Here is a 27,430-nt window from a genome sequence, read left to right as displayed (position 1 = left end):
TGGGCTGCACACAGTCCTCAGCCACGAAGTTCTTAGGTAAACAATAAAGGAATTAATAAGGTAAAGTGTCCATGTCACTTGAACTGTTCAATAATAAAGCAAAGCACAAATTAATAAAGACATGCATATAAGAAAGTACACAATTAATACAGTACATTACAACTTTTAATACCCCAAGGGTAACTATCTACATTTTCAGAAATTTGACTATTTTACTGCTTGTACCTGACAGGGAGTTGACCTCGCGTGCTACGTGTTGTTCTGCGTAGTACCGGGATGCGTGAAGTACTAGTAGGTGCACTTCCTCCCAATGTGTCAGTACTAGGTGTGGAGGGGCTACATAACTGTATTACAGGGATAACTACTGCTCCTCCTAGTTGAGGCCAATCTGCCGGGAAATCTTCTAAGTCAGTGTGGATCACTGTTTTTTAGGCTCCTCCGGGATTGTGAGAGGAACTTCTTCTTGGGGTTTCAGTAGGTCTGGACACAACTTTAGGTGGTCCCTGGACACTGTTGAAGACGTTCTTCCTCCATGTCGACTGATTATGCAGGTCTTCTTATTGTCAAACCTTGAATTCAACACAGTGTAGGGTTCTTTTTCCCACTGATCGTCAAGCTTGTGGTTTCGTCTTTTCCTTTTTAGTACTACTTCACCAGGTGTGAAGGGTTCTGCTTGGGCACCTCTGTTGTATTGAGCTTCCTGCTTGTCTCTCACCCGAGTGAGACTGTCCTCGACACAAGCTTGTACTCTTCTGTACTGCTCTTGTCTGGTCGTGTCCCAGTCCTCAGTGGTCATATCAGCTTCAGGCTCGACAACACCAAGCTCCAGATCCATGGGCAGCTTTCCTGGCCTTGCCCGCATGAGATATGCCGGAGTACAGTTGGTGGAACTTACTGGTATGTGATTGTACAGATCTACTAGGTCAGGTAGTAGGTCTGGCCACTGATTCCTCTCCTCAAGTGGTATGGTCTTTAGCAGGTCAATGATGATGTTGTTCATCTTCTCACAGAGACCATTGGTTTGTGGGTGGTACGGTGTAGTTCTTATCTTCTTACACCCGTATAGATGGCAGAACTCCTTGAACAACTCAGCCTCAAAGGCCGGGCCTTGGTCCTTCAGCACCGGCTCAGGATAACCATGGGGTCTACAGAAATACGTTTGGAACATCTTTGCTGCTGTCTCTGCCGTCAGGTCTTTGACGAGGGAGACCACCAGGAAACGTGAGTAGTGATCCACCATGGTCAGAGCATAAGAGTACCCTGACCTGCTGAGGAACTGCTTGACATGGTCCAGGGCCACAATCTCCAGGGGTCGAGTCGGCTTGATGGGTTGCAGAGGTGCCTTCAGGCTGCTGTAGTCCTTTCTTCTGAGGCTACAGGGTCCACAGTCTCGGCACCACCGTTCAATGGAGCTGCGCATTCCAACCCAGTAGAATCGACACTTCAGCAGGGTCTCTAGCTTTTTCCAGCCAAAGTGCCCCGCCTGATTGTGGTAAGCTTCTAATACCATCTGGATGTCTGTCTTCGGGACCACTATCTGCCATACCATCTCATGGGTTTTTGGATTGACGTACCTCCGGCACAGCTTCTCACGGTAGATAAACAGCCAGCTTCTCTCGTTCCACAGCTGCTTTGCTTGCAGAGAAGCGTCTTTTTACAGGGAGGAACCTTCTTGGGTTATCAGCTCCTTAATGCGACTGACAACTGGGTCACTGTCCTGGGTCTCTTTCCAGCTGTGGTGAGGCAGGGGGTTTAACGTCTTTCCACGCTGCCTCCTGGAGGCTCGTTGCTCGTGGATCATCCCATTCCGGTGAAAGGCAGGTAGCTCAATCTCTTCCAGGTCATCCACTTCTTCTTCTCTGTCTGACTGGTGAGGCATCCTGGACAGGGCATCGGCGTTGGCGTTCTTGCGGCCCACCCGGTATTTAATTGTGAATTGATAATTTGACAGCCGAGCCATCCATCGTTTCTCCAATGCCCCTAGCTTAACTGTTTCAAGATGGGTCAAGGGGTTGTTATCAGTGTAGGCAGTGAACTTACTGGAGGCTAGGTAGTGCTTAAACCTTTCAGTGATGGCCCAGACCAAGGCCAGGAACTCCAACTTAAAGCTGCTATAGTTCTCTGGGTTCCTCTCAGTCGGACGGAGCTTCCTGCTTGCGTATGTGATCACTTTCTCTTGGCCATTCTGCTTCTGACTTAGGACAGCGCCCAGCCCTTCATTCCTGGCATCTGTATACAGCAGAAACGGTTGGCTGTAGTCAGGGTAGGCTAGGATCTCATCGCCTATCAGGATCTCCTTCATCTCCTGAAACGACTCGGCTTGCTCCTTACCCCAGTGGAATGGGGGATTTCTGCCTTTGTTGGACTGCCCTACCAGGAGGTCTTGCAGAGTAGCTGCTTTCTTGGTGTAATCTTTTACAAACCTCCGGTAGTATCCTACTAGTCCCAAAAACTGACGCACCTCCTTGAGGTTCTTCGGCTCCGGCCACTTCTGGATGGCAGAGACTTTCTCCGGGTCTGGTGCTACCCCTTCTGGACTGACAATGTGCCCCAGGTACTGTACCTTTCTCTTGAGCAGGTGGCACTTTGAGGGTTTCAACTTCATCCCGTATCGGGACAGTGACTCAAATACCTCTGCCAGGTGTTTCAAGTGGTCCTCGTACGTCTTAGAGTACACTATCACATCGTCGAGGTATAGTAACACAGTCTCGAAGTTGCGGTGTCCTAGGCAGCACTCCATCAATCTCTGGAACGTTCCGGGGGCATTGCAGAGTCAAAACGGCATACTATTGAACTCGCAGAGTCCCATCGGGTTGGTGAAGGCCATCTTCTCCCGATCCTCCTCAGCCACAGCTACTTGCCAGTACCCACTAGTGAAGTCAAGGGTGGAAAACTAATTTGCAGACTTTAAGGCAGCTAGGGACTCCTCTATGCGTGGTAAAAGGTATGCATCTTTATGTGTAATGCGATTTACTTGTCGGTAATCTACACACATTCTCATGCTCCCGTCCTTTTTCCTAACTAGCACTAGGGGGGCTGCCCAGGGACTACAACTATCCCTTACTACCCCCGCCTTTCTCATGTCATGCAGCATTTCCTTAGCCTTCTGGTAGTGAGCTGGTGGTATAGGCCTGTAACGTTCTTTGATTGGGGGATGGTCGCCTGTGGGGATATGATGTTGAACCCCCTTAATCCTCCCAAAGTCAAGTGGATGTTTACTGAACACCTGCGCGTATTCTTGTACCACCCGGTGTACACCCTGTTTTTGATGGGCAGGACTGGTGTCTGTCCCAACATGGAGCTGTTGACACCAATCCTCCACCTAGGTTGCAGGGTCATTATCCTCCACTTCATCTGGTGAGGTTAAGGACTCCGCCTTGTGAATGCTGTTGTTATTTACAGCATGTAATTTGGCAACAGTGGCATAACGTGGCAATCTGACCTCATCTTCCCCATAATTGAGAAGACGGATGGGCACCCTCCCATTGCGTACATCTACCACTCCTCTGGCGGTTAAGAGCGTGGGTCTGTGCTCAGAGCAAAGGGGTTCTACTACCGCCTGGTAGCTCTGTCCTCTAAGACCTATAGTAGCTCAACACCAGATGAGCATTTCACTCATTGGGGGGATGACAATGGGTATGGGGTTCGTTATCCGCACATTACCGATTTCACCTTCTGTTAACCTTACTTACTGTTGGTAAAGCAGGACTCGGATCTCCTTCTGCAGTGCCCTCCTCTGTCTTGGTCTGGCAGTGTCAGCTATCTGTTGGAGCAAGAACACAACTTCTCCCAAACAGTTACCAACAATGTTAGTGCCAAGTACCATATACGGATTGGTGTCATCAGGATTAGTCTCTACTACAATTAGCCCCTGGTCCTTCAGCTCCACTCTCCCCACCTTTACAGTCACATTCTTAACCCCGATTAGGTTAAGGGGGAGTCCGTTTGAGGCATAAACAGAAAGATTTGGAGCTGGCGGACGTAGGTCGTCCATGGACCAGAACCTCTTGAGGAGGACGTCAGGCATGATGGTTACCTGAGATCCTGTGTCCAGCAGAGCGTGCGTCGGGATCCCGTCCAACACAATGGACAGGAAAGGTCTTCCTCCGACGAACCTGTTGTACCAGTCTGATGGGCCTGGGGAACTTACTCCTGGGTGTCGGCCCTCGGCCCCAGGGTTTTCTCGTTTAAAGGACAATTCTGGGCGGTGTGTCCGGTCTTGCGGCAGCGGTAGCAGGTAGGGTCCTTCTGTGGACGGCGCTGATCACTGGTCCTCGTAGAGGGTGGTGTTGGCCTCCTCCTCCTTCGCATCCAGGGGACATCCTCAGGGCTATCGGCTAACAGGATTTTCCCTCCTTCCTCGGGCTCCGTCCGCAGCTGCAGGGCACTCAGCACAGTGGTCAGGGTTTTGTTAGAACCTTGCTCTTAGGTTTTTTCCTTTGCTGGTCACATGACCTTGTTGGCCTATTTAATCCTGCTCCGCCCTTCTGGCTTTGCTGGACTTCATTGTATAACTACTTTCTAGCTAGCCTGTGCTCTGTATCTAACTCTGTTAGTTTGCTTGGTCTTCGGACCTCTATGTTCTATATATTTTGTTTGTTCGTCTGTCTGCTACTATTTCTGTTAGGAGGTGTCCCATTTTCCTCCCAGTCCTTAGTACTTGTAGGGATTCCTTCCCCACATCTATAGGTCTCCGTACAGACTAGCTTAGGACTTTAGCAGGTCTGATCGCAGAATCAGGTTCCCTGTTACATCGTAGGGATTCAGCTGAGTTCTATCGTAGGGACAGATCTCCTCTCTTTCCTTAGCTCTGGTAGCAGAACATAACAGTAAGTCCAGCCTGCAAATTCTCTAAGGAAAGATTTTTCTGTTCCATCATGGTGTCGGTTCAGGATTTGGCTCATCGCCTGCAGGGACTCTCTCTGGAGGTGGCCGAGCTCCGTCAGCACGTGAGTAACTGTCCTGGAGCACATTTCTTGGAGCCTAAGGTATGTTTGCCGGATTTATTTTTTGGTGAACACCGAGAATTTTTTTCATTTAAAAATGCTTGCTTATTGTATTTTCGTTTGAGACCCAAGTCCTCTGGGGATGAATCCCAGCGCATAGGGTTCATAATGTCACTTTTGCGCAAAGAGCCTCAGGAGTGGGCCTTTTCTTTGCAACCTAGTGATACATGCTTCAGATCAGTGGATAGTTTTTTTTCTGCTTTGGGACTATTATATGATGATCCTGACCGTGTCGCATCAGCTGAGACTGAGTTGAGACGTTTGAAACAGGGATCAGGTAATGTGGAAAAATATTGTACTCATTTCCGTCGTTGGTCTACTCAAACAGGGTGGAACGATTCTGCTCTGAAAAGTCTATTTCTTGCTGGGCTTAATGAAAGGGTTAAAGACCTGCTAATTGCTTATCCTACACCTGAAGATTTGCAACAGGCTATGCAATTAGCTATACGGGTGGATAGGAGACTGCGTGCAAGGGTTAATGAGAGCAAATCCTCTGCTATGTCAGTTTCTGGTTATGAGAATGTGTGTACTAACAGTGGTGAACCGATGGAGATTGGACCGGTGGCACCTCGCTCTCAAGAAAAAGACCGTAGATTTTCTGAAGGCTTGTGTTTCTATTGCGGAAAATCTGGTCATTTGATTAAAGGCTGTGAGCTTCGTATGAAGAAAGAAAAAAAAATGGTCAGTCATGTCCGTATTGCCTGTTTAAATTCCAAGGGTGTATTTTTAGCTGCTTCCACGATTGCTCAGGAAAAATTAATGGAATTTCGGGTGTTTGTTGATTGTGGGTCTACTCTGAATATAATTGATGGGGGATTCTTGGAAAGACTCAATTTAAAACCCGAACCTTTATCATCCCCCATTGCTGTGGTTTCTGTGGATGGTTCCCCTTTGAAGAATATTACTCTCAAGGTCTGTGAATTTCCTCTCACTATTAATGGTGTTCACCATGAGAAATTGGATTTGGTAGTTTTGAATAACTTACCTTCTCCAGTAATATTGGGATTGCCCTGGTTAAAATTTCACAATCCTGTACTGGATTGGTCTACCAGTGAAATTAAATCCTGGAGCCATAAATGTTATGACAAGTGTTGTAACGGGCGTATTGCAGCTTTGGATAGAGGAGAATTGCCTGTTCCTATTCAGGATTTTTGGAGAGTTTTTTCTGAGAAGGAATCGCAGGTTTTGCCTCCCCATAGAGACTATGATTGTTCTATTGAATTTGTCCCTGGAGCGACTCTTCCTAAAAGTCGTTTATTTAACCTTACTATTCCTGAGAGGAAGGCTTTGGAGGAATACATACAGACAAGTTTGGCCGCCGGTCACATTAGGCCCTCTAAGTCTCCTGTGGCGGTTGGATTTTTTTTTGTGAAAAAAAAGGACGGCGGTTTACGTCCTTGTCTGGATTTTCGTGAGATTAACAAAATTACTGTACGCAATCCTTACCCACTGCCATTGATTCCTGATCTGTTTAACCAGTTAATGGGGGCCAAGTGGTTCTCTAAAATTGACCTTAAGGGGGCATACAATCTGTTGCGCATGAAGGAGGGTGACGAATGGAAGACTGCTTTTAACACTCCTGTGGGTCATTTTGAGAATCTGGTTATGCCTTTTGGTCTTACTAATGCTCCTGCATTTTTCCAGAATCTTATCAATGACATCCTTAGACCTTTGATCGGCAAAAATGTGGTTGTGTATTTGGATGACATTTTGATTTATTCGCCGGATCTGGAGTCTCATTGGCGGAGCGTACGTGAGGTATTACAGTTATTAATGGACAATTCGCTTTTTGCTAAGCTGGAGAAATGTGAGTTCGCTGTACAGAGAATTAGTTTTTTTGGGTTACATTATCTCCAGCGAAGGTTTTGAGATGGACCCGGTTAAAGTTCAAGCTGTACAGGAATGGCCTAGGCCTATTGGTTTGAAATCGATACAGAGGTTTTTAGGTTTCGCCAATTATTACAGAAAATTTATAAAAAATTTTTCTAGTATTGTCAAACCTCTGACCGATCTCACCAGGAAAGGTGCTGATGCGGTTCAGTGGTCTTCTGAGGCCATTGAAGCTTTTGTGTATCTCAAGGAGAGGTTCACCTCTGCTCCCATCCTTATGCAGCCTGATGTGACTAAGCCGTTTTTGGTTGAGGTTGATGCTTCCTCTGTGGGGGTTGGTGCAGTATTGTCTCAGGATAACGGGGATGGATTACATCCCTGTGCCTTTTTTTCAAAAAATTTTTCGGAGACTGAACTGAATTACGATATTGGTAATCGGGAATTATTGGCTATTAAACTCGCATTTGAACACTGGCGCCACTTCTTGGAAGGTGCGGAATTTCCCGTTCAGGTTCTTACGGATCATAAAAATCTGATATATCTTGATGCTGCCAAGCGCCTGAATGCCCGTCAGGCTAGGTGGGCACTGTTTTTCTCGTGGTTTAATTTCTCCGTTACTTACATCCCTGGTACTAAGAATGTTAAGGCGGATGCCTTGTCTCGCAGTTTTTCTCCCATAGTCGGTGCTGAGAAAGAGGAGAACATTTTACAAGAAGGTGTTGTGATAGCTGCTTTGGACTCCGTTTTGGAAGATGAGATTCTTAAAGCACAGGAGAATGCCCCATCTAACACTCCTCATGGGAGGTTGTTTGTGCCTGGGATCTTTAGGAGAGATTTGTTTGTTGAGTGTCACGAATCTTGGTTGGCAGGTCATCCCGGAATCTCTGAGACCAAGAGACTGGTGGGTCGCAGTTTTTGGTGGCCTGGATGGCAGAAGGAAGTCATTAAGTGGGTGCGTCAATGTACTATATGTGCTAGATCTAAGTCCTCACATACTCCTGCTGCGGGGTTGCTTTGTCCTTTGGAGGTTCCCAGTGCTCCTTGGACACATTTGGCTATGGACTTTATAACTGACCTTCCCCCCTCTGAGGGTTTTACTGTCATCTGGGTGGTCGTGGACCGATTTAGCAAGATGTGTCACTTGGTTCCCTTCGTCAAACTGCCCTGCGCTAAAACTCTCGCTAAGGCCTTTGTCAAGGAAATTGTCAGACTTCATGGCGTTCCTACTGACATTGTTTCTGATAGGGGTCCTCAGTTCGTGGCTCGTTTTTGGCGTGCCTTTTGTGACAGGTTGGGAGTTCATTTGTCGTTCTCGTCCGGATATCATCCTGAATCTAATGGCCAGACAGAAAGGAAAAACCAGGATGTTGAGCAGTTCTTGCGTTGTTTTGTGGCAGACAATCAAGAGGGGTGGTCTGAGTTTCTGCCACTTGCTGAATTTGCTCTGAACAATCATACATCTTCTTCTGCTGGTTGTTCGCCTTTTTTTTGTTGTTCTGGGAGACATCCGTCGTTTGGGTCGTTCTCCAAGTTGGGATCTGCCGTGCCTGAGGAGGAGAATTTTTCCGGTGATTTGGAGAGAGTTTGGACGGATGTGCGTGGTAATCTTCAGGAGGCCAACAGAAAATCTAAAGACTACTTTGATAAGAAACGACAGGAGGTTTTGTTCGCTGTTGGTGACATGGTTTGGTTGTCCTCTAGGAATCTGCGGTTGAGGATTCCTTCTAAGAAATTGGGTCCCAAGTTTGTAGGGCCCTTTAAGGTGCTTCAGGTTGTCAACCAATCTGCTGTTAGGTTGGAGGTTCCTACCTCCTGGAGAATTAATCCGGTATTTCATGTCTCTCTGTTAAAAAAAGCTGTTGTGTCGGATGGTGACGCCTCTGCCTCTGTTCCTCCGGTGGTGGAGGACGGGGAATATGAAATTTCTCGCATCCTTAACTCTAGACGGTATAGAGGTAGTTTGCAGTATCTTGTGGCCTGGAAAGGTTTCGGACCCGAGGATAACTCTTGGGTGAGGTCAGATGATGTTTCCGCGTCCAGACTTATCAGAGCGTTTCACAGGAAATTTCCTGATAAGCCTGGTCCTAGGGGATCCGGAGGATCCTCTTAGAAGGGGGGGTACTGTTAGAACCTTGCTCTTAGGTTTTTTCCTTTGCTGGTCACATGACCTTGTTGGCCTATTTAATCCTGCTTCGCCCTTCTGGCTTTGCTGGACTTCATTGTATAACTACTTTCTAGCTAGCCTGTGCTCTGTATCTAACTCTGTTAGTTTGCTTGGTCTTCGGACCTCTATGTTCTATATATTTTGTTTGTTCGTCTGTCTGCTACTATTTCTGTTAGGAGGTGTCCCATTTTCCTCCCAGTCCTTAGTACTTGTAGGGATTCCTTCCCCACATCTATAGGTCTCCGTACAGACTAGCTTAGGACTTTAGCAGGTCTGATCGCAGGATCAGGTTCCCTGTTACATCGTAGGGATTCAGCTGAGTTCTATCGTAGGGACAGATCTCCTCTCTTTCCTTAGCTCTGGTAGCAGAACATAACAGGTTTTGCTCAACTGGCGCACTTCAGAGCGCAGACAGTCAAGCTCTCTAGGGGACGTTGCTGGAACGTTGCTGGAACCTTGGCTTCAGCAGCCACCGGGAAAAAAGTGGGTGTAGCAGGCACTGGGGTAGCCCCACCCTGGTAACATTGGACGGCGTTTGTTTCCAGGGGCTGCAGTCCTTTTATAGCCATGTCCTTAAGATTGTCAAAGGTGGCATCTGGATGATCCAAGGACCACCAACGTACAGTCCTGCTCTCTTCTGGAGACCTCAGTCCCCGGACAAACTGTTCCTTCAGCATTTTGTGTTCATTATCTATGCTGGTCGGACTAACCTGTTTCAGAGCCCGCAGCGCCCCCTGTAGACGCCAGGCATAGTCCCGAACATTGTCCTCCGTCGATGCAGCGGGCACGCTATCCTGTTCGTGACGCCAGGAGAGATGACTAGCCCAGGGGATGGGAATGACTCGGTACCCGGGCCTTTGCCTGGCCTTGGGGATGTCGCGGTGGTCGGCTCCCGGGCCCGTACCCTGGGGTCACTCTTTAAAAAGGGGGATAATAAGTTTCTTAGTTTTATAACAGTTCGTGACGCCACCTGTGGTTTCTGGTAAGAATCACCAGTGCTGCGCAGTCCACTAAGGCCGATGATAAGGCAGCTCGATGGTATAGCTCCCCACAGGTGGAGCTAGGCCTCAGGGCAGCGTACGGAAAAGGGGATGCAGGACAGGCGAGACCCAGCTGGGTCAGGGCAAGAACAGGGACGGACATAGTAGTCACTTCAGTACCTTTTACTGGTGGAAAATCAGGCACATCCCGGAGCACTGTAGGGTGAAGGGTGCATATCAGGATCCTCCCCAATGAGCGGGTGTAGGGCCTCCTGTTTCTTGCCTCTGCGTAGTAAGTTTCTGACCTGCCTGGAGCTAGGCCTAACTTTGTCTCTGTCCTGCGCTGGCTGACCTTGTGGTAGGGCCTTTTCTTGGAGTACACGCTCCTCAGCTTGCGGGGCCTATGTGTCTCCCGGCTCTGTTACGTATCAGCACTTTAGCGATCCTGGGACCTGTAGTTCTCCAGGGATTCCGGTTATACCTTACTGGGTCATAGAGATCCCGGTAAGCTCGGACCCGGTGTCTGGTAACTTCTTCGGGGTGAGCTAGTTAAGCTTCTCTGCCCCCTATGTACTAACTCTCCACTCGCCTTCGGCCTACTCGGGCCCTCACTAGGCTATACACACTAACGGCAGCTTGCTGCACTTCACCGATCTTATGGCGCCGGCACACTTAAAGCTCACTATTCTGAGCTACAACTCAACTGAGCACAACTCTGCATTCAGACCTGTACTTGCTGAACTCTCCAGAGGAACTGAACTGCCTGGCTCCACCTTCCCTATTTATATCCTTAACGGGCTCCCTCTGCTGGTCTGAGGTGGAAGGTGGAGATGTGTGAATGTTTATGGGGGCCTCTTGTGCAGGAATCTATCAATGCACACTTCTAGGATCTGTGATACCTGCACATCTATCTGGTGGGAGTACCGTTGATCTGTCCCCCGGAAATGGGGTGAGTGTGGTGCATGCAGCTAACTGAGCTCCGTTCCACGCTCCATCCCTACCCGGGAGTGGAATACCACACCTCTGGTTCGAGGTGCAATACCCCTGTAGCAGCCGAGTCCTCGGGGTGCTACAATATAACCTCGCCTCTTTCCATGGAAGTGACTATAGGAAGCCGCAGCTCATGATAAATTACCTCCACATTAATTCTGTACCTAGATGCTGCGTCTGGGAGTATGTGTGGCAGGAATACCCAAGAGCGTATTTCACAGTCCATATACGAACCACAATGCCTGGTCTGGCGACGGGTCTCCAGACCCAAGCTTAAAGGGAATTTGTCAGTGGATTTTTGCTACCTCATCTGAGAGTGGCTTGATGTAGGCAAAGAGAAGCTGAATCCAATGATGTATCACTTACTTTACTGGGTGCAGCCGTTCTGACACAATCAGAGTTTTTAGATTTAGCAATACAGCAGAGCTGGGAAGCTAACCCCGCCCACACCAGGCTCGGTATATACAATGTCCATAGACAGTGAGCTGCCTATCACAGGAGGGGGCATGTCAGTCTAGCATGCGCATGCTGTGTCCCAGCTCCTGGTGCTAAAACCATCATTGCTAGCAAACAAAACTGCTAGCCTGATAAGAGAGGCATCACTGAAATCTGTGTTTTAACCCCTAACTCATGCTGTATTCAGATTACATAGCAAAAACCTGCTGACAGATTCCCTTTAAAGCTTCGTATGTGTCTATCAGCCAGTAAGTTCGGGTCAGCAGATCTGCAGTTTAGTCTGATAATTGCCATCCATACAAGGACCGTAAAATACGCTCGTGTGAACCCGGCCTTAAGCTCACCATTATTAAATATATTTTACAGTTATTTACAATTATCCTTCATCCCATATCCCTTATTTGTGCCAGCATAAAATTTACTTGAGGTATATACAGTAAGTTAGGTTTTAGGACCCAAAATCGTAGCATGAATTTGAAGCTTTTTTTTTCTTTTCTTAATATTTTTTACAGTATTTTCACAGTTAATTTTTTAATAATGATAAAAATAATATAATGAATAATGAAACCCTATAAAAGCAATAGTAATAATGCTATTAATAATAATACTATTACAGTGGCATGTAAAAGTTTGGGCACCCCTGGTCAAAATTACTGTTATTCTGAACAGTTAAGGAAATTGAAGATGAAATTATCTCTAAAAGGCCTAAAGTTAAAGATGACAGATTTATTTTATATGAATCAATAAGGTTTAAACTACATAAACAATACAGTGTATAAAGTCTGGTTAGAGATGCTATGTATTTCTATCTATAGCTCCTGTATACTCACTTTTTTTGCATGTTGTACACTTGCAGTTCTTACATTTGCAGGATTCTCCGCAGGTACAAGAAGCACCTAAGAGAAGCAGGAATTTTATCATGGAGCAGAATATTCAGTACATTCAGTCACCATCATACACCATGGATTTCTTTCCAATGTCCTCCTCACAGTATACACTATTGTCAGCTCCTGCAGACAAGCTTATACCGCTATGTACATCAGCGCCAGCTGCACTGTGTGAATACATCCCATTAGGCAGAGTAAGAAGAACACAAGGATAGAAGAACATTCTCACATTGTATCATTTGTCTTTAAATCACGTTAATGTAAAGATATTTTACTGCAATTGACATCATTTTATATTTCCAACTTGTTCTGATTGTAGTAAGAATTATCTCCTATTGTATTGTCTTTGCCCTAAGTGTTTAACAAGTTGGCCCAAATATTTCCATTAAGGCAGGTATCACATATGGCCAGCGCTGCGTCCTTGTTTCCATCCAGCGTTTAGTAAAAGTCACTATATGGAATCTGATGGTGAAGATGATTTTTTTATGGAGTGGGATCATTTCCTCCTGTCCAACACATTATATTGTTTCTCTGAATAGAAGCGCACGCAGTCCTACATTAAACCAGAGGAACATCTAAGAAAATGACTAATTAACGCACTCAGCACTACTACATGTAACAGGTCCAGTGCAATCCCCTTCTTACCTGCTGAGCAGTTACAGTCCTGAGGGTCCATGGCTCTGGGGTACAGATGATCTGTAGGATTGGTGGAGTCTGGAAATGATGCTGAATGAAGTGAACAGTTCTTCTCCACCTTATATACAGCAGATACAGAGCTGAGTGCAAACCCTGATCACAAACCACCCACCGCCCACATCACATCCACATGTGTCAGGACAAACAAGGAGGTGCTGTGTGCAAACCTGCAGCCCCCCAGGACAAAGTATGACCCGGCAGACATGTCTATGGTGACGGACATTGTTACCAGCAGGCACCTTAATCATTCTATGTAATGATATAAATATAAGCGCTTTACTTATTCATATACACCTTCTTGAAGAGCATTTTCTGGGCTACACTGTGTATCTAACAGATGTGACATTCAGGATCATGGCAATGCTTGGAAATCCCTGATATATTGGTTTACCCAACAACATCGATAACGAAGAAATTAAACTTATTTAATAGATGAAGACCTTCCTAAGTGTTCACGTGAGGCCGGGGCTACACTGTGACATTTTGTAGCGCTACTGAATGATTTTAACCAGTGTCGGACTGGGGTGTCAGGGGCCCACAGGAGGAATTTATCCTCAGGGCCCATCCTACAGCTATATGCAAATAACTGTTAGCCGATATCCCCGTTTTAACTATTTAGCTGCAGCTGCTATCAAAGAGTTAATCATGGTTCTTGTTCCTGTTCCCCAGAGATGATTTAGTGCTGTGTGCAGTGTGACCTCAGCAGGAGAAATGATCAGTGTGCACTCAGCCTGGACTACACTGTCTACATCCCCCATCTCTGCACACAGCCGTCACCTCCAGCCCTGCACTCATCTCATCACACCCAGCCTGAACAACCCTGTACTCACCACACTGCACTCATCTCATCACACTCAGCCTGAACAACCCTGTACCCACCACACTGCACTCATCTCATCACACCCAGTCTGAACAACCCTGTACTCACCACACTGCACTCATCTCATTACACCCAGCCTGAACACCTCTGTACTCACCACACTGCACTCATCTCATCACAACCAGCCTGAACATCCCTGTACCCACCACACTGCACTCATCTCATCACACCCAGCCTGAACAACCCTGTACTCACCACACTGCACTCATCTCATCACACCCAGCCTGAACAACCCTGTACTCACCACACTGCACTCATCTCATCACACCAAGCCTCAACATCCCTGTACTCACCACACTGCACTCATCTCATCACACCCAGCCTGAGCAACCCTGTACTCACCACACTGCACTCATCTCATCACACCCAGCCTGAACAGCCCTGTACTCACCACACTGCACTCATCTCATCACACCCAGCCTGAACACCTCTGTACTCACCACACTGCACTCATCTCATCACACCCAGCCTGAACAACCCTGTACTCACCACACTGCACTCATCTCATCACACCCAGCCTGAACACCTCTGTACTCACCACACTGCACTCATCTCATCACACTCAGCCTGAACACACCTGTACTCACCACACTGCACTCATCTCATCACACCCAGCCTGAACATACCTGTACTCACCACACTGCACTCATCTCATCACACCCAGCCTGAACAGCCCTGTACTCACCACACTGCACTCATCTCATCACACCCAGCCTGAACAGCCCTGTACTCACCACACTGCACTCATCTCATCACACCCAGCCTGAACAGCCCTGTACTCACCACACTGCACTCATCTCATCACACCCAGCCTGAACATCCCTGTACCCACCACACTGCACTCAACTCATCACACCCAGCCTGAACAGCCCTGTACTCACCACACTGCACTCATCTCATCACACTCAGCCTGAACATCCCTGTACTCACCACACTGCACTCATCCTAAGGCTCAGACTCCTGTGCCCCCCATTAATGGCTCCGATGGGGGCTCCATAGTAGAATATGCTAATGTGTCCAGGTAAAAAGATAGACACTACCGGAAAGAAGGTCAGACAATATCCAATTATTAATATCTAGATTGTGAGCCCCAATGGGGACAGTGATGATAATAATGTATGGAAAGCGCTGCGGAATTTGTTTGCGCTATATAAAAATTAAAATTAATGTTAGCCTTATTGATGTCAGCGACTCTGTCTGGGAAACGTCTGAAAACCACTTCTTAGGAATCCATACAAAAGCCCCTGACTGTAGATACAAAGAAGAATTACACTTTATCTGGTGACATATCTGTGGTGAGGCCTGGGACTGGAACGTCATATTCCCAGTTATTAAGGTCTCAGCAGGAATGCCTCTCTGTCTGACTTCAAAGGACCCCAGGAGAGAATTGAATACAGGTCAGCTAGGATATATACCTTTGTAGTGCAAACGCCTATTCCTGACAAGAGTATGGGGAAGCTAATTGAATCATGGCAATGAGGAATAGCTAATTGAATTACCTCTGAAGACAGGGGAAGCTCCTGTGTTAGATCAATTACCATGCGCACCTTACAATGAGAATATTGCTGGGAAATGGATTATGAAATATCTGATAGAAGGGAAGAGGAGATTACATGTAAATCGCCTATTTTCTGCCCTGCCCAAGTTACGTATAAATGTGTCCCTCTGTGAGAGAGGAGGGGTCTTCTGTTGAGGGTCACCTGTCGCTACAGATGAGCAGAAAGACACAAGAAACCGCCCTGGACCCATGACAGCATCCTTCCTGCCGTGTCCAGAGACCTTTGATGAAAGTGTGGTATATTCACTTTTATTCCTTTTAATTTTACTGTATCGTATTACTACTTCCTTACTGTATTTGTCTGACTACTGTATATATGTATCTTGTAACCGCTTGTATATATTGTACCTAGCATCGCTCTTTTGAGTAAATAAATATATCAAAATTTATAAGCTCGCTTCCCATTATCCTAAACCCGGAACTCACGGAAGTTGTGAGGAAGGATCAGGGGCACGTGGCTCCGATCGGTTTGTGACAATATCATTTACATGCAAACATCTATGCAGCTTGTGTCTACATGACCTAAGGTGAAACATCACTCTTCCAAACTCTATGTGTCCGATTTATTAACACTTTTTCATATGCAAGTTATAATTACTACTTTGTTTCTTATTTTAAACCATAAGCAGATTTATGTAGATTCTTTATTGAAAATTAACAAAATTCGCAGAACATATAATAATCTCTGGATAAAGATATTGTAAGAAGTTGGATATGAATAAGTAATGCGCTTATACTTAGAGGTATTATAGTAATTGTAATACAGTGACTGTAAATCACAGACATTTCTGTTGGATCATCCCATCTATGTGACTCTGCAGGTTTGCACACAGCTCCTCACTGTACACTGTCCTTACACATGTGGATGTGACTGGGCGGGGGGTGCACTGACTTATGGGCAGAGTTTGCACTTAGCTCAGTATCTTGTGTATAAAAGGCAGAAAGTCACTGTTCACTTCATTCAACATCGCACACAGAATCCACCAATCCTACAGATCATCTGTACCCCAGAGCCATGGACCCTCAGGACTGTAACTGCTCATCAGGTAAGAAGGGGATTACACTGGATATAGAGACATTGCAGGAAACTAAATGCAGGTGTAGCCTGGAGCTCAGATCCATTTTGGGCAATGCTAAGACAATACTCTGAATATTTTTACTACAATCAGAATAATTATAGCGATGTTTGTAGCAAAACATCTACATTATTGTGTTTTTTAAGAGAAATGTTACAATGTCGGGATTTTTAATCTAACATTGTGTATTTCTGACTGTGTCTAATGGGTTGTATAGTTGTGTGTGCTGCCGCTGAGAATAGTGTTTATTGTGGCGAGTATCAGATCTATAGCATTTGATGATCATTGAATATATGTCATTTTCTGCTCCATGATAAAACTCCTGTTTCCCTCTTAGGAGCTTCTTGTACCTGCGGAGAATCCTGCAAATGTAAGAACTGCAAATGTCCAACATGCAAAAAAAGTGAGTATACATGTATGCTCTACATCCATCCTATATATACAATTTCCAACTAGACATAATGCACACTGATGTCCATTCTTAGTTCATAGAAATTTATTGAATCTGTCAAGTGAATCTTTTATTTTTTATTTTTATAGAATAATAAAATATTACAGGAAGTCTATGAGGGCAAAATGCAGATCGCCATAGAGGACGGCTTATCCAAAGAATAATCAAAGACGACTTTGATGTGATAAGTAAATTAGGTTCTCAATGCAGCGAGGAATAACTGACATAAGGAAGGTGCTCCGGACCGCTGAGCACCGCTAATGGGGCACCGAGCGCCTACTATACATACTACTTCAGAGTCGGTTTTCTGGTTATAAGCACAAAGGATCTGAATAAACAAATATAAAGGTGAGAATATTCTTAGGGCATGCTGCACTAAATGGCAATGTGCATAGCTTAGAATGTAATTACCCTGACAGATTATCCAGAAAGGTGTTTTCCAGACTGAAGAAAACTTTCTGCAGTCACCCGATGTGTCTGCAGATTGCCGAATTGCTGCAATGTGCACAGTGTCAGGACTCCCCTCTACTCTATAGTGAGAGGGCGGTCACATGCCGACTAGATTCTCATCCGATTGTCTCAATAGAACAAACGGATTGTCCTATTTCAGTTAAAGGGAATCTCTCAGCTTCATTAAGGCCCCCCAAACCATCACCATATACAGTGCCTATAAGTAGTATTCAACCCCCTGCAGATTTAGCTGGTTGACACATGCGGAATTAACTTGGCATTGTGACATTTGTACTGTAGATCAGCCTGGAAGTGGGAAATGCACGGCAGGAAATTTTTTTTTTTTTTTTTTAAAAACGTTAAAAGTTAATTCAGAGTGTCATTTATTATTCAACCCTTCAAACCACAAGAATTCTGTTTGGTCCCCCTAAAGTATTAAGAAGTAGTTCAGGCACCAAGAATAATGAGCTTCACATGTGTGGATTAAAGATCTCTTTTGCCAGCCTTTTCTGACTATTTAAGACCCTCCCCAAACTTGTGAACAGCACTCAGACATGGTCAACATGGGAAAGACAAAGGAGCATTCCAAGGCCATCAGAGACAAGATCGTGGAGGGTCACAAGGCTGGCAAGGGGTACAAAACCCTTTCCAAGGAGTTGGGCCTACCTGTCTCCACTGTTGGGAGCATCATCCGTAAGTGGAAGGCTTATGGAACTACTGTTAGCCTTCCACGGCCTGGACAGTCTTTGAAAGTGTCCTCCCGTGCCGAGGCCAGGCTTGTCCGAAGAGTCAAGGCTAACCCAAGGACAACAAGGAAGGAGCTCCGGGAAGATCTCATGGCAGTGGGGACATTGGTTTCAGTCAATACCATAAGTAACGTACTCCACCGCAATGGTCTCCGTTCCAGACGAGCCCGTAAGGTACCTTTACTTTCAAAGCGTCATGTCAAGGCTCGTCTACAGTTTGCTCATGATCACTTGGAGGACTCTGAGACAGACTGGTTCAAGGTTCTATGGTCTGATGAGACCAAGATCGAGATCTTTGGTGCCAACCACACACGTGACGTTTGGAGACTGGATGGCACTGCATACGACCCCAAGAATACCATCCCTACAGTCAAGCATGGTGGTGGCAGCATCATGCTGTGGGGCTGTTTCTCAGCCAAGGGGCCTGGCCATCTGGTCCGCATCCATGGGAAGATGGAAAGCACGGCCTACCTGGAGATTTTGGCCAAGAACCTCCGCTCCTCCATCAAAGATCTTAAGATGGGTCGTAATTTCATCTTCCAACAAGACAACGACCCAAAGCACACAGCCAAGAAAACCAAGGCCTGGTTCAAGAGGGAAAAAGTCAAGGTGTTGGAGTGGCCTAGTCAGTCTCCTGACCTTAACCCAATTGAAAACTTGTGGAAGGAGCTCAAGAATAAAGTCCACATGAGACACCCAAAGAACCTAGATAACTTGGAGAAGATCTGCATGGAGGAGTGGGCCAAGATAACTCCACAGACCTGTGCCGGCCTGATCAGGTCTTATAAAAGACGATTATTAGCTGTAATTGCAAACAAGGGTTATTCCACAAAATATTAAACATAGGGGTTGTATAATAATTGACCCACACTTTTATGTTTAAAATTTAATAAAATTCAACTGAGCAACATAACTTTTTGGTTTGTAAGATTTATGCTTCTGTTCATAAAACCTCCTCTCGTTTGCAGTTTGAAGGCTCTAACTTATTTGCATCTTATCAAACCAGCTAAATCTGCAGGGGGTTGAATACTACTTGTAGGCACTGTATTTATTGATCCCTTTATATAGTTTCTAACCAGACCCTTTTTGTTCCTTATAGAGTTTTCAATATATCTAAAATCAATTTTATAATTGGGCTTATGATATGGTACATATTACTTGACTATTTGTGGGGGACAACCAACCAGTGACCTTTTTTTTTTTTACCAAACTGTGCCCAGGATTAACTGACGGGGGACAACCCATTTAAGTGTAGTGGATGAGAATCTAGTCGGCACAAGATCGCCCTCTCTGAAAATGGAGGGGAACCTTGTGGTCAGTGTGCCATTGTACATTGTAATGGTTCATCAATTTGCAGTCACGTAGAGTTACTGCATATATTTCTCTTAAGCCCCGAGTACCCCTTAAAGGGATTGTCCACTACTTGCACAACCCCTTCTTGCACCTCAAGTTTGTCCCCGTTAAAATAAAAACACTTATTCTCACCTCCGATGTCGGTGCCTTTCCAGTGGTGTCGTCACTCGTGTTTCCAGGGCTCATGTGCGGCTGTTATGTCACACTAGCCCTGTGCCCAATCAGCGCCGGCGTTACTGTCCTCACCTTCGGATGTACTGAATATCAGCGGGAAGTCTCGGCTGCTGCTGATCTCTGACTTCCTCTTGATGTTCGATTTGTGTGAAGGAGGCGACAGTGACGCCAGCGCTGATCGGGCTCAGGGTTCAGGTGACATAACAACCTCATGTGAGCCCCAGGAATGTGAGTGCTGACACCGGTGGAACGGTACCGGCACCGGAGGGGAGTATAGGGGTTTTTATTTAACGGGGCCAAACATGAGAAATGAGAAGCGGTTGTCCAAGTAGTGGTCAACCTCTTTAAAATATAGAAGAAATATTAAATATGGAAAAAAAAGCTCCAACATCATGATTACATCTTTGGGTTCTTAAAAATAGAGATAGATGAAAAAAAATATCAAAACTGTGTAGAACATTAGAAGGCTGAATACAGACGTCCCTGTGAGTCCATACTATATAATATGCTCCACCCGGTACAGTGATATTCTCCCATAGAAGCTTTACTAAATTACAGCATGGGGGGAGTATGGCATGATTCTTCTTCTGTTGGATTTTCCTTTGAGCAATGAATGCAAGACCTAGAATGTTCTACGACTTCCTCCATTCAAGTCAGTGAAAACTGATGGCCGTGAATATCCATGTCATAAATGTCTGAGAAATTCCTTCAAATTGAACCTGTCAGCACATTTTCTACATATGTAATTAGTGGTATGCTTCTATAGGCGCTTCTTTCCCAATAAAAATGATACCTTTCTCGTAGAGATCCAATTGGCTTGTAATGAGAAATCTAGTGTAGAAGCCATATGCAAATCAGGCTGGAAGTGCACTGGGGGCGTGTCAGTGTAATTGGGCTGCTTCTAGCCCCCGGTGCACTTCCTACCTGACTTGCATATGACTTGACACTAGATTGTTTATGACTAGAAAATTGGATTTCTGCAAAAAGGTCTCATTTTTATTGGGGTACAAGCTTCTATACAGTCCTACAAATTCTTCCGTGTGTAAAATCATGTTGAGTTTCCTTTAACCCTTGTGTTTTGTCCTTGTGCACACTATGTGACGTCCGCCATTCCTGCAGTCTTCTCACCAGTGTCTCCTCCCCAGGCTGCTGCTCCTGCTGTCCGGCTGAGTGCAGTAAGTGCAGCCAGGGCTGTGAGTGCAGCGATGGATGTGACACCTGCAGCTGCTGCAAGTGATCGGCGCTACACAAGGGACCACCAAGGAGTCTGTTATATCTGCTCTATGTACAATGTGACCCGGGCTCCAGTGATTGCCATGTGTGCAGTATATCTGTAATACCGTGTTCAGGACGGATCCGCTCTATTTCACTATGAAGAACTAGATTTCCTGGAGCGGCCATACTTATTAATGGAGGCCTGATAAACTCCTTACATGGGATTGTCCAGACACATCACATATTATCTCTGTATATGACGGTATTTTGTATTCCGCCACTGGAGAGGTCAATAAAAGTGTATTGTTACCAGAATCTATCTAGTCCTGGAAGATGGAGGTAATGATTTTGTATAGACCATCATCTATAAACCGTAAAGACAACAAATGTGTCCGCCACATGTCATGACCTCTCTGTACATTGTCATTTATCCGGTGCACACAGCGGAGCTGCCGCCATTGTGCACGGAGCGTAACAGTGCTATATGGGGGCAGCGTGGCTCCTTTATAACACTGTGTACAAGGAACAGTCTGTGTTACCCATAGCAACCAATCACAGGGCAGCTTTCACTGTAAAAGAGCACAATGAGAGATGAAAGCTGCACTGTGATTGGTTGCTATGGGCAGCAGACAGTTTCATGGCCGTACAGTGGCCGTATATCCCATAGTCTGGACACTTCTCCAGCACGAGGTTCCTCTTCAGTTGCTCAAATAACATGAAACAATCAAAACTGTCCAACACTAAACCTGTCGGTGAAGCTTTCTCCTTTCCACAGATGATTACGACGTTAGGCTGTGCTGTAATTATTATAGGCTTCATCTCACTACTACACCCTGATTGTGCATTTTTTCTCATTTGATTTTTTTCCTCTAAAGTAAAACTAATATTTACAGAATATAAAAGAAATTAAAAATATAAAAGTTTAAATCCCCCTAAAAAATGTTTTATATCGCCACATCTGTAATTGTAATGTTAAAAGATGAGAAGGAAAAAACTCAAAATGGCAGAATTTCTCTTTATTGGTTGCTGCACTTCCTAAAAAATACAATTAAAGCCACCAAAACTTCTCATCTATCTCACCAAGATATCAAAACATCTACAGCTCAGCACAAAAAACTCTCACAGGTTCATCAGAGCAAACAGAAAAATGTCACCTGTCCCAGAAAGTAGCGACGCAAACTGAATTTTTATTTTACAAAGTTCTCAATTTTTTTTAACTACTAAAATATGAAAAATAATTCTTGTAAGTTTGGTCAATCACCGCAGTCTTATAGAATGGTAGGATCAAGTTTCCAAATCATCTTTACCGCACAATGAACACCTTAAAAAATAAAATCCAAATAACAGTGTAGGTCACCCTGTGGATTTTTCCCCCTTTTTCAGTACATTGATTATATGGTAAAATTAATGGTGTCGCTTTAAACTACAACTCGTGTCTCAAAAAACAAGTCCTCACAGCTCACACGGCTATATTGATGGAAAAATGAAAAACTTTTAGCTCTTAGAAGAAGGGAATTAAAATGAAGTTACAAAACTGTAAAAATCTCCCCGTCATGATGTGGACTGTGCCCCCCAGGGGTCCTGCGCTCTGTTGGGGTATACAGGGCACACGGCACAGTAGGAGCAGAAATCCATAGATCCTATTGTAAATACATGTCTGATTTGCTGCGGTGAACCTGGCATTTGTAAATATCAGTAACATAACCAAGCCTAGAACATGGATCTGGTACCAGAACCAACCTGCAAATATTAGGCTCCGATCACAAATAGTTTATACCTGTTCGTATGTGACTAGCCCAGGGGATGGGGATGATTCGGTAACCGGGCCTTTGCCTGGCCTTGGGCATATTGCGGTGGTCGGCTCCCGGGCCCGTACCCTGGGGTCACTCTTTAAAAAGGGGGATAATAAGTTTCTTAGTTTTATAACAGTTTGTGACGCCACCTTTGGTTTCTGGTGAGAATCACCAGCGCTGCGTAGTCCACTGAGGCCGATGATACGGCAGCTTGATGGTATAGCTCCCCACAGGTGGAGCTAGGCCTCAGGGCAGCGTACGGAAAAGGGGATGCAGGACAGGCGAGACCCAGCCAGGTCAGGGCAAGAACAGGGACGGACACGGTAGTCACTTCAGTACCTTTTACTGGTGGAAAATCAGGCACATCCCGGAGGACTGTAGGGTGAATGGTGCATATCAGGATCCTCCCCAATGAGCGGGTGTAGGGCCTCCTGTTTCTTGCCTCGGCGTAGTAAGTTTCTGACCTGCCTGGAGCTAGGCCTAACTTTGTCTCTGTCCTGCGCTGGCTGACCTTGTGGTACGGCCTTTTCTTGGAGTACACGCTCCTCAGCTTGAGGGGCCTATGTGTCTCCCGGCTCTGTTACGTATCAGCACTTTAGCGATCCTGGGACCTGTAGTTCTCCAGAGATTCTGGTTATACCTTACTGGGTCATAGAGATCCTGGTAAGCTCGGACCCGGTGTCCGGTAACTTCTTTGGGGTGAGCTAGTTAAGCTCCTCTGCCCCGTATGTACTAACTCTCCACTCGCCTTCGGCCTACTCGGGCCCTCACTAGGCTATACACACTAACGGCAGCTTCACCGATCTTATGGCGCTGGCACACCTAAAGCTCACTATTCTGAGCTACAACTCCACTGAGCTCAACTCTGCATTCAGACCTGTACTTGCTGAACTCTCCAGAGGAACTGAACTGCCTGGCTCCACCTTCCCTATTTATATCCCTAACGGGCTCCCTCTGCTGGTCTGAGGTGGAATGTGGAGATGTGTGAATGTTTATGGAGGCCTCTTGTGCAGGAATCCATCAATGCACACTTCTAAGATCTATGATACCAAGCGCAGCTGGGCGTCACATTCCCCCCTAGCAAAGGTCAGCACTCCCGGGCTGAAGTACATTTTATAACACAACAATAACAACATTTACAATCTTCCCTTTATGGGAGGCACCAAGCTTAAACGTTGCATAACAATATAAACAAATACAAAGTGTCCTCAGAATTCAAGTCTCTTGTGGTGAGGTTACCAGATAGGATGTCCATCTCAGAGGGTAGAGTACTTGGTGGTTTTGAGGGACCTGTCCCAAACCCTCAGCGTAGGCCCTGGGGTGGCTGCAGGGCATGAAGATCCCGCGTTGGACCTCCAAGAGAGCCACTCCAGACAGGTTTTCCTTCTGAGGTCACCTAAAGGGGCACTCCAAGGAGCGCAATTATATACAAAAAGCAGTTTTTGGGCTGCACACAGTCCTCAGCCACGAAGTTCTTAGGTAAACAATAAAGGAATTAATAAGGTAAAGTGTCCATGTCACTTGAACTGTTCAATAATAAAGCAAAGCACAAATTAATAAAGACATGCATATAAGAAAGTACACAATTAATACAGTACATTACAACTTTTAATACCCCAAGGGTAACTATCTACATTTTCAGAAATTTGACTATTTTACTGCTTGTACCTGACAGGGAGTTGACCTCGCGTGCTACGTGTTGTTCTGCGTAGTACCGGGATGCGTGAAGTACTAGTAGGTGCACTTCCTCCCAATGTGTCAGTACTAGGTGTGGAGGGGCTACATAACTGTATTACAGGGATAACTACTGCTCCTCCTAGTTGAGGCCAATCTGCCGGGAAATCTTCTAAGTCAGTGTGGATCACTGTTTTTTAGGCTCCTCCGGGATTGTGAGAGGAACTTCTTCTTGGGGTTTCAGTAGGTCTGGACACAACTTTAGGTGGTCCCTGGACACTGTTGAAGACGTTCTTCCTCCATGTCGACTGATTATGCAGGTCTTCTTATTGTCAAACCTTGAATTCAACACAGTGTAGGGTTCTTTTTCCCACTGATCGTCAAGCTTGTGGTTTCGTCTTTTCCTTTTTAGTACTACTTCACCAGGTGTGAAGGGTTCTGCTTGGGCACCTCTGTTGTATTGTGCTTCCTGCTTGTCTCTCACCCGAGTGAGACTGTCCTCGACACAAGCTTGTACTCTTCTGTACTGCTCTTGTCTGGTCGTGTCCCAGTCCTCAGTGGTCATATCAGCTTCAGGCTCGACAACACCAAGCTCCAGATCCATGGGCAGCTTTCCTGGCCTTGCCCGCATGAGATATGCCGGAGTACAGTTGGTGGAACTTACTGGTATGTGATTGTACAGATCTACTAGGTCAGGTAGTAGGTCTGGCCACTGATTCCTCTCCTCAAGTGGTATGGTCTTTAGCAGGTCAATGATGATGTTGTTCATCTTCTCACAGAGACCATTGGTTTGTGGGTGGTACGGTGTAGTTCTTATCTTCTTACACCCGTATAGATGGCAGAACTCCTTGAACAACTCAGCCTCAAAGGCCGGGCCTTGGTCCTTCAGCACCGGCTCAGGATAACCATGGGGTCTACAGAAATACGTTTGGAACATCTTTGCTGCTGTCTCTGCCGTCAGGTCTTTGACGAGGGAGACCACCAGGAAACGTGAGTAGTGATCCACCATGGTCAGAGCATAAGAGTACCCTGACCTGCTGAGGAACTGCTTGACATGGTCCAGGGCCACAATCTCCAGGGGTCGAGTCGGCTTGATGGGTTGCAGAGGTGCCTTCAGGCTGCTGTAGTCCTTTCTTCTGAGGCTACAGGGTCCACAGTCTCGGCACCACCGTTCAATGGAGCTGCGCATTCCAACCCAGTAGAATCGACACTTCAGCAGGGTCTCTAGCTTTTTCCAGCCAAAGTGCCCCGCCTGATTGTGGTAAGCTTCTAATACCATCTGGATGTCTGTCTTCGGGACCACTATCTGCCATACCATCTCATGGGTTTTTGGATTGACGTACCTCCGGCACAGCTTCTCACGGTAGATAAACAGCCAGCTTCTCTCGTTCCACAGCTGCTTTGCTTGCAGAGAAGCGTCTTTTTACAGGGAGGAACCTTCTTGGGTTATCAGCTCCTTAATGCGACTGACAACTGGGTCACTGTCCTGGGTCTCTTTCCAGCTGTGGTGAGGCAGGGGTTTTAACGTCTTTCCACGCTGCCTCCTGGAGGCTCATTGCTCGTGGATCATCCCATTCCGGTGAAAGGCAGGTAGCTCAATCTCTTCCAGGTCATCCACTTCTTCTTCTCTGTCTGACTGGTGAGGCATCCTGGACAGGGCATCGGCGTTGGCGTTCTTGCGGCCCACCCGGTATTTAATTGTGAATTGATAATTTGACAGCCGAGCCATCCATCGTTTCTCCAATGCCCCTAGCTTAACTGTTTCAAGATGGGTCAAGGGGTTGTTATCAGTGTAGGCAGTGAACTTACTGGAGGCTAGGTAGTGCTTAAACCTTTCAGTGATGGCCCAGACCAAGGCCAGGAACTCCAACTTAAAGCTGCTATAGTTCTCTGGGTTCCTCTCAGTCGGACGGAGCTTCCTGCTTGCGTATGTGATCACTTTCTCTTGGCCATTCTGCTTCTGACTTAGGACAGCGCCCAGCCCTTCATTCCTGGCATCTGTATACAGCAGAAACGGTTGGCTGTAGTCAGGGTAGGCTAGGATCTCATCGCCTATCAGGATCTCCTTCATCTCCTGAAACGACTCGGCTTGCTCCTTACCCCAGTGGAATGGGGGATTTCTGCCTTTGTTGGACTGCCCTACCAGGAGGTCTTGCAGAGTAGCTGCTTTCTTGGTGTAATCTTTTACAAACCTCCGGTAGTATCCTACTAGTCCCAAAAACTGACGCACCTCCTTGAGGTTCTTCGGCTCCGGCCACTTCTGGATGGCAGAGACTTTCTCCGGGTCTGGTGCTACCCCTTCTGGACTGACAATGTGCCCCAGGTACTGTACCTTTCTCTTGAGCAGGTGGCACTTTGAGGGTTTCAACTTCATCCCGTATCGGGACAGTGACTCAAATACCTCTGCCAGGTGTTTCAAGTGGTCCTCGTACGTCTTAGAGTACACTATCACATCGTCGAGGTATAGTAACACAGTCTCGAAGTTGCGGTGTCCTAGGCAGCACTCCATCAATCTCTGGAACGTTCCGGGGGCATTGCAGAGTCAAAACGGCATACTATTGAACTCGCAGAGTCCCATCGGGTTGGTGAAGGCCATCTTCTCCCGATCCTCCTCAGCCACAGCTACTTGCCAGTACCCACTAGTGAAGTCAAGGGTGGAAAACTAATTTGCAGACTTTAAGGCAGCTAGGGACTCCTCTATGCGTGGTAAAAGGTATGCATCTTTATGTGTAATGCGATTTACTTGTCGGTAATCTACACACATTCTCATGCTCCCGTCCTTTTTCCTAACTAGCACTAGGGGGGCTGCCCAGGGACTACAACTATCCCTTACTACCCCCGCCTTTCTCATGTCATGCAGCATTTCCTTAGCCTTTTGGTAGTGAGCTGGTGGTATAGGCCTGTAACGTTCTTTGATTGGGGGATGGTCGCCTGTGGGGATATGATGTTGAACCCCCTTAATCCTCCCAAAGTCAAGTGGATGTTTACTGAACACCTGCGCGTATTCTTGTACCACCCGGTGTACACCCTGTTTTTGATGGGTAGGACTGG

The 27,430-nt window shown here is 46.2% G+C and overlaps 1 long non-coding RNA gene across 1 annotated transcript; it reads left to right on the top strand.

Moving 5' to 3' along the window:
* The first annotated feature begins 16,468 nt into the window (after positions 1-16,468).
* On the top strand, positions 16,469-17,317 carry LOC141152900 (uncharacterized). The gene is made up of 3 exons (XR_012247183.1): positions 16,469-16,493; positions 16,861-16,926; positions 17,064-17,317. It is a non-coding gene; the product is annotated as an uncharacterized lncRNA (long non-coding RNA).
* The last annotated feature ends 10,113 nt before the right edge of the window (positions 17,318-27,430 follow it).

Source organism: Phyllobates terribilis, unplaced genomic scaffold, assembly GCF_046119375.1.
Source record: "Phyllobates terribilis strain yellow unplaced genomic scaffold, ASM4611937v1 Scaffold_7__3_contigs__length_470593459, whole genome shotgun sequence".
In the NCBI taxonomy this organism is placed as follows: domain Eukaryota; kingdom Metazoa; phylum Chordata; class Amphibia; order Anura; family Dendrobatidae; genus Phyllobates; species Phyllobates terribilis.
The sequence above is the reverse complement of the archived record's forward strand: the minus strand, read 5'-3'. Positions and strand labels throughout refer to the sequence as shown.